General features: G+C 39.2%; 1 long non-coding RNA gene across 1 annotated transcript; it reads left to right on the forward strand.

The window, feature by feature from the left end:
- The first annotated feature begins 2,284 nt into the window (after positions 1 to 2,284).
- LOC117478315 lies at positions 2,285 to 3,425 on the forward strand. The gene is made up of 2 exons (XR_004555408.1): positions 2,285 to 2,462; positions 2,828 to 3,425. It is a non-coding gene; the product is annotated as an uncharacterized LOC117478315 (long non-coding RNA).
- The last annotated feature ends 3,310 nt before the right edge of the window (positions 3,426 to 6,735 follow it).

Below are 6,735 nucleotides of genomic sequence, written 5' to 3' on the forward strand. Positions count from 1 at the left end.
GTAATCTGGTAACAAAAGATGAGACGAGAGGCAGAACTGAAGAGTGCAGCCCGGCCGGGTTTTAGTTGTATTTCAGTGTCAAATATGGTACAAGGCAACAATACCAAAAGCCCTCATCATTATACAAATATCACACGTATATATTCTGCTTTTCCCAAACCACCTGGCATATGTAATTTAGTACGATTAGTTACATGACATGCCAAGTTTTGTCATAACAAGAACATCCAAATGACAAAATAAACTCTCCTGACCTTCTATTCTTCGAGATGATTCCCTCGGGTCTTAGTTTGAAACCATTCCCAGCATAGGAATATAGGCTATAAAACGTACATTTTCTCTGTTACGGGACCAATCTTTGTTCCTTCTGAATCTCATGTCACGCTGACCTGTTCTTATTGGCCACGGGAATGCATTTCTAAGAATTCCATTAAACAAACCATCTCGCTGATGGTCCTTCCCGCCAAAGCAACCACCTTGTTGGTATGGAGTGAACCCGTCTTTACTTGTGACTAAAAGCTAAACAAAACAATGTAATGTGAACATTTTTAACCATACACTATAAGAGTTCACTTTAAAGATCATGACAAAACATAGCTGAGTATTGTTGGAGTAGAATACCTCTGCTACGCGCCGTTCGTTGGATGAGGCTGGATCTCTATTAAATTAAGAAAGGAATTGAAAACACCGGAATCAAAGTTATAACAAATTATCTGAGTTTACTTCTAGTAGGAAACCAAACACATATACAAGTTATACAGAGTACTCGAGCACTCCGGGCTTCAGGCGTGTGATGCGGTTTTACAGGTAGACAGACCAGCTTTCAGAAAACGAGAAGTATGGACTCCAGGTTTGTGATGCGGTTTACCGTCTTCTAGCACCAGCTTTCAACAGACCAGAAGCATTTTTACATACAAAACCAACCGTATACATATCCCTATTTTGGGGCGGAGATGTGTTGAATTCTTCCTTCCCACTTTTCTCCCAAGCGAATTAGAGAACCCCTGGGGAGGAGCTGTTTAAACTGACCACCTCCCCCAAGTGCCCTGACTGGCTGGATTCGCTTCTGGCCGGGTTCAATAGTTCTCACCAGGACTTGAAATTCCAAAGTCCCCTAAGGTCAAAAGTCAATTCTTATCTCCGTCCCGATCTCCCCTCCCTACCTTTTCCAGGGGAGTTATCTCATAAACTTTTCTTTTTAAAACAATTAAACCTTTAGTGCCCCCATAAAAAGAGACCCAAATCTACCTTAAAAACAACATCTGGTGTGTTGAGGTGAAAGGGACAGGGTGTGTATATGACCCAGGAGTGTGATTACTTAAAACAGTTCAAACATGTTCACTAAAATACAATTCAAAATAATACATCTTTACTTCAATACAGTTTAGAATCATATCTTCTTACTTCAGTATAGACTGACCTCTAACTGATTACATTTTAAAAGTAAAATATATGACATTCATACAATGACCCTCTAAATCAGTGGTTCTCAAATGGGGGTACGCGGACCCCTAGGGGTACGTTGGAGTACTGCAGGGGGTACGTGAGATGTATTTTATGTTAATGAAAAAACAACATAAGTAATGCATTTAAACAAACTACTAATAGTAGATTAACTACTTTATTCAAAAGTTTACAGTAATTCTGGATAATAAAATGGGAAAAATAAACGGGGTGCTCTCTTTTCCTCTCTCTCTCTTTCCCTCTCCTGACAGCCCGTCAGTCTCGTGCAGCTCGCTGAACCTGTACTAAGTGACCCGACAGTAAAGAATACATATATTTATAACTAGTTTAGCTAGTTCCAGAGTAGATAAACTAGCTAAGTGTGTTAGGTCTAACTCTTAGTGTATTTTGCTCCGCTCACAGCGGGGGAGCTGTGATCCGGAAGACCTGCGTGTTCTCCGTTATGATCTGATCTCTCTCTCGCGTCCGGTTATACTTCACTCGCGTTTATGTCCAAATCTATCAGATCTAGCTACTTCTAGTTAATAATATGACTGCCTGCTTATCAAAAGGACCTAAACAATAAGCGATGCTTGGCAACGGCGTGTGGCCGCAAAGTATAGCCAGGGATGCAAACTCATCAGGTATGAAAAAGGTGACAAGGATCCGAGCCCCCCAACCCCACGGAATATCGGCTTTAAAATGAGGAATAACAGAGGATTTTAGCAGTCAGAACAACTAAAGCAGTTAATAATAACAGAAACGCCAAACCAATACATCCAATACATGCTTGATTGATTGATTGAAAAGTTTATTAACAGCTTGTATATTGGGTAGGGGAGACCAGGGACAGTTGGAACACGGGTTGGTTGTAACACCTTCAATATCTCCAATCACAAACAAGCTAGAGTGATGACACTCACTCTGCACATGCGCAGTTAGATGGTGAGATCGATGAGAAAAAACGGAGCCACGTTTGAATTTCTCGCGTAAGATATCGGCAAAAGTGTGTTTCTGAGGTAAAATATTAACTAAAATGATATGATGTATTTTTTGGATACTGTCTTGAGTTCAAATGTCTAGGAATCCAAACTAGTATTATTAGAATCACTGTTTTGTAAGCTACAAATATAACTAGCTAAATATGGGTCAAGCTAGCAATCAGGCAGGTTCACAGGGGGTGAAAGCAAGACTGGTGGTCCTGGGACGGTTGTAACGGGACGGTTGTAACATGGCACATTTACAATGATGGCTCATTTGCTTGAATTATCAATTGTTCATTCAAGCATACAGTTGTATTGTTGATTGGTGTGCATTGTCCCTGTAAAAATAAACAGAATAAAACACTGTACAGTAGGCCTAAAGTGTGTGTGTGTGTTTACAGTATGTCAAATGTCAGAAAGAGGAAGACAGACAGGGGAGTGCCACTTGCTCTGCTGCAGATGGGCTCAAATTAAGTTCAGGAGGGCAAATCATTCAGGGAAGTGGCAAAGTCCCTGGATATATGCCATGTCACCCTGTACCGGTTCCATAAGAAGAGGCTGAGGTTGGAGAGTCAGACAAACCCAACAAGAAGCAGAAGATACAGGACTCATCTGATGAAGATGAGGCCCAATACTGCATTGTGTGCCTGGAGAGCTACTCCAGGTCCAAGGAGATCTGGCTGCAGTGTTGCTCCTGTAAAGCCTGGGCACACAAGGACTGCACAGATGGAAGTGCCTTTTACACCTGCCACAACTGTGAATCTGATTAATTCTGGTGTTCTGTTTTAAGTTCTGTTCAAGTTCTGTTAATTGTTCATTGTTTGTTGGAGGATGTGTGAAACCCCATTTAAAATCTTGTTGCCTTAGAATTTGACTGCTTTCCCTATTTTTTGTCATGTAGTGTGAAAAAAGGTAACCGTTATTAACATGTTACAACCGTGCCTGGCATGTGCTACAACTGTCCCTGTACACAAGGACAGTTGTAACAGTTGAGTTTTTTTTTTAAAATACATTTTCCAACCTGTACTTGTTTCATAAAAACATCTTAAATACATTGTTTCAGTAGCTGACATATTGATAATGTATAATATAGCAAAATGGCTATCCTATTGTAAATGGTTTTTTACTTATTGGGGAAAAACCCAAAAAGTGTTGCAACTATCCCTGGTCTCCCCTACAGTACAGTACAGCTCAAAACATACAATTGTTAAGGGGATGCAGACCAGAGAAAGACTTTCGTCTTGTTTACATCAGGGTCCCCCATTTCCAATTCATCATAATTGCAGGTTGTAAGGCTGCTATCAGACTGCTGTCCTGAGCACATATTTAACAGGTGACATGTAAAATGTATACACACAGAATAACAAGTTACATAACATAAGGAGTTCTGAGATATGCTAGATATGTAGTGTAGGCCTACTTGTGTCTGGAACTGTTGTTACACATATTCACGGCCATGGAAATAACATGACAAACGGTCTGCTCAGTATTTTTCTGTCACTCAACTTTACTCAACACAACTCTGTCAATTATCAGGGTGTGTCTGGTTCCAGGTTTAAGGTATGTGGTGGAATTTCACCGAAATAAACTAACAAATATTATAAAATGGTGAGGAAACCTTGTTATACTGAAATGAAGATACTTGAAATAAGACAGGCTTTTAAGGAGTTTAGTCTTGATAAAAGGTAATGTTTGTGCAATTCAGCACTCACAACAGGAAAGAATGAAACCAAGAGGAAGCAATAAAACACAAATACAGATATAGTTGATCAATTATTATTTCGTTGTACAACAATCAATAATAATGAGGAAACATTACCTTTGCTCTCAAGCAGTCATATAGTAATGCTCCACAGACTATAAAGATCTTGTGTGCTTTATACATGTAAAACACACACGAACATACACTTGAACATACAGCTAACACACAAACATCACAATGTATTCAACTAATGCAATACTTAGGTTTCTAAATGACGCACACTCAGTGGCGACTGGTCATTAGGGGCAGGTGGGGCACCACCCCACCTAGTGTCAGCAGAAAGTATTACAAATAATGATTACAAAAAATGCAAAAAAAATATATAAAATATATTTAAAGATCATGGTTAATCATCTGATTCGTCTGTACATTGCTGTTTTAGTCTGTGTTCTTCTAATTAGTGTCTACAGTGTGTGCCTATTGAGCTGTTTAGAGCCATGGGGGACAAAACCTGATCATGCCCCTCCCTCTCACTGTCTAAGTGAACGGTGACTGTAAAAACTACACTGCGCATGCTCAGAGTATTTTCCTATTTAATGTGTGTGGCAAAAAAATAATGACCATAGGGGCACTGAGCTGCCATCCCCACCATACGTCATCTCACATAATTCAGAGCTGATTGGCTGTAAGTACGTGTGCCGCGAAAAGTGTGGTGTGTGAAGAGGAGACGAGAGAAGGTGCAGTGACGCGTCCTAAAACCCGGAAGTAAGCTGCGCATGGCTTCCCTCGACAAAAAAGCAAGGAGATTTCTCCATAGGATTTTAGAAAATAGCTCGAAATAAGATCTGTGGGAAACGTACCTAGATAAATGCACGTTTTGTTCAGCCGGATAATATCCACATTTTATAATTTTTGAATCATAAATCTATCGATTAGATTTATGATAGACTTTTGAAACTACAAGAAGATAAGGAGGACTTTTACAAAAAAGTAATAGACATTTTTGTCCAGAAGGATAGACAAATGGACTTCATCTTCAAGTCAAGGTAAGACTGCAATTTTAGTGAAAATGGGATCTTACTAAGAGAGAACAATTCAATATTTAAATGATAAAATTACATTTTTTGGGTATCCTTTTGTTGAACTGTCTGTTTAAAATTAATCGAAGCATCAGACAAAAAAAGCTTTTGAAAATAATATTATATTTTGGTTTAGGTCAAAATATAATATTTGTAAACCTGAAGAGTCAGTGCCAGTGCCTCACCAGCCATGAACCTCACTGCACGTCACTGCAGAAGCTTATATATAGACATCTAAGTTTTTTGTGCCCCACCACTTTTGTACATATAAAAACGCCACTGCGCACACTCATTTCCCCTAACCATGTTTAACGCACGAACATTAGAACAACATGCAGCCAACCACACGAACATAGATTAGTTGATATGTTAATATGTTCCAGATGTGGAAAGACCATTATCTCATGACCTCTTTAGGAGTAATTCATATCTTGTCAGGATATGAACCACCTAACTAACTAACTAACTGTATTATCTGAGCAGGGCCTCTTTGCACTTCCTTGGCGTCAGCTCACTTAAAGTGAATAATTAGCAAAGAGACAATGGGCATCTCTAAATCTGGAAACTGTAATTCAATAACATACCTAGTTATATTGAGAAGGTCCCAGCCTGATATAACAGTAACAACGTTACAGAGTGTCGAGCAGTCTGCAGCGAAGTACAAAAAGCAGGATATCCGCAGAGGGTCTTATCTTCACATTTTCAGACAAAAAATAGAAGAGGAGGGGCTATAGGATTATTTTTTAATAAACCTGCAACAGGAGAGACAACATGTCTACATTCCTTAAAAGGAGAAGGCAACCAACCTTACAATAATGAATCAATCCGACATTATTTATGACTCATGTAGGTTAGGACATATTTACTGCTACATGTCAACCATTGTATTAGAAACCGCTTGAGAAGAAGAACACGTGGTACACTTACAATGCTCACTTAGAATGATAACATTTCCCATTACACTTATTCCTCCTGTAGGTCTCCAAAGTTTGAAGTCCACAACGCATTGATTTGTGTTCATTGTATTCCTATCAGATATTTGATTGTCAAGACTTGAATCTTCATGTGTGAAAATTGCAACTTTACAGTGTTACAGTACTTTAAAAGAAGCAACAAATCCTGAAGGACAGACAAAACGGGCCAGACAGCATTGTGTAGCCGACCTGATCCACATTATATGGGGAGAAAGAGAGTAGCAGACAGCAGTTTGATACAAATATTTGGAAAGCAGGAAACATTTCACTAAGTATTGATCTTTCATTTCAAACATATATATTTTTTAGAAAAATCCTACTTGTCTAGTCTCTAATCTCATGTGATGACCTGTTGTAGTAACTATCTCTTGGATTTCTTATCCCCTTGTTGACGGATCTGCTGTTTAAGTGGCCGTGACAGACCTCACCTACAAATCCTGCCTCTATGAAATGTACAATTTTTACTAAATGTATAATTGGGTTAGGGTACGGGTACAACAGCAGTGGAGCCAGTGGCCAAAGAACAATGTGCACAGGAAGAGAGTGAACTCTTA

Source organism: Trematomus bernacchii, unplaced genomic scaffold (genome assembly GCF_902827165.1).
Source record: "Trematomus bernacchii unplaced genomic scaffold, fTreBer1.1, whole genome shotgun sequence".
NCBI classification, from domain to species: domain Eukaryota; kingdom Metazoa; phylum Chordata; class Actinopteri; order Perciformes; family Nototheniidae; genus Trematomus; species Trematomus bernacchii.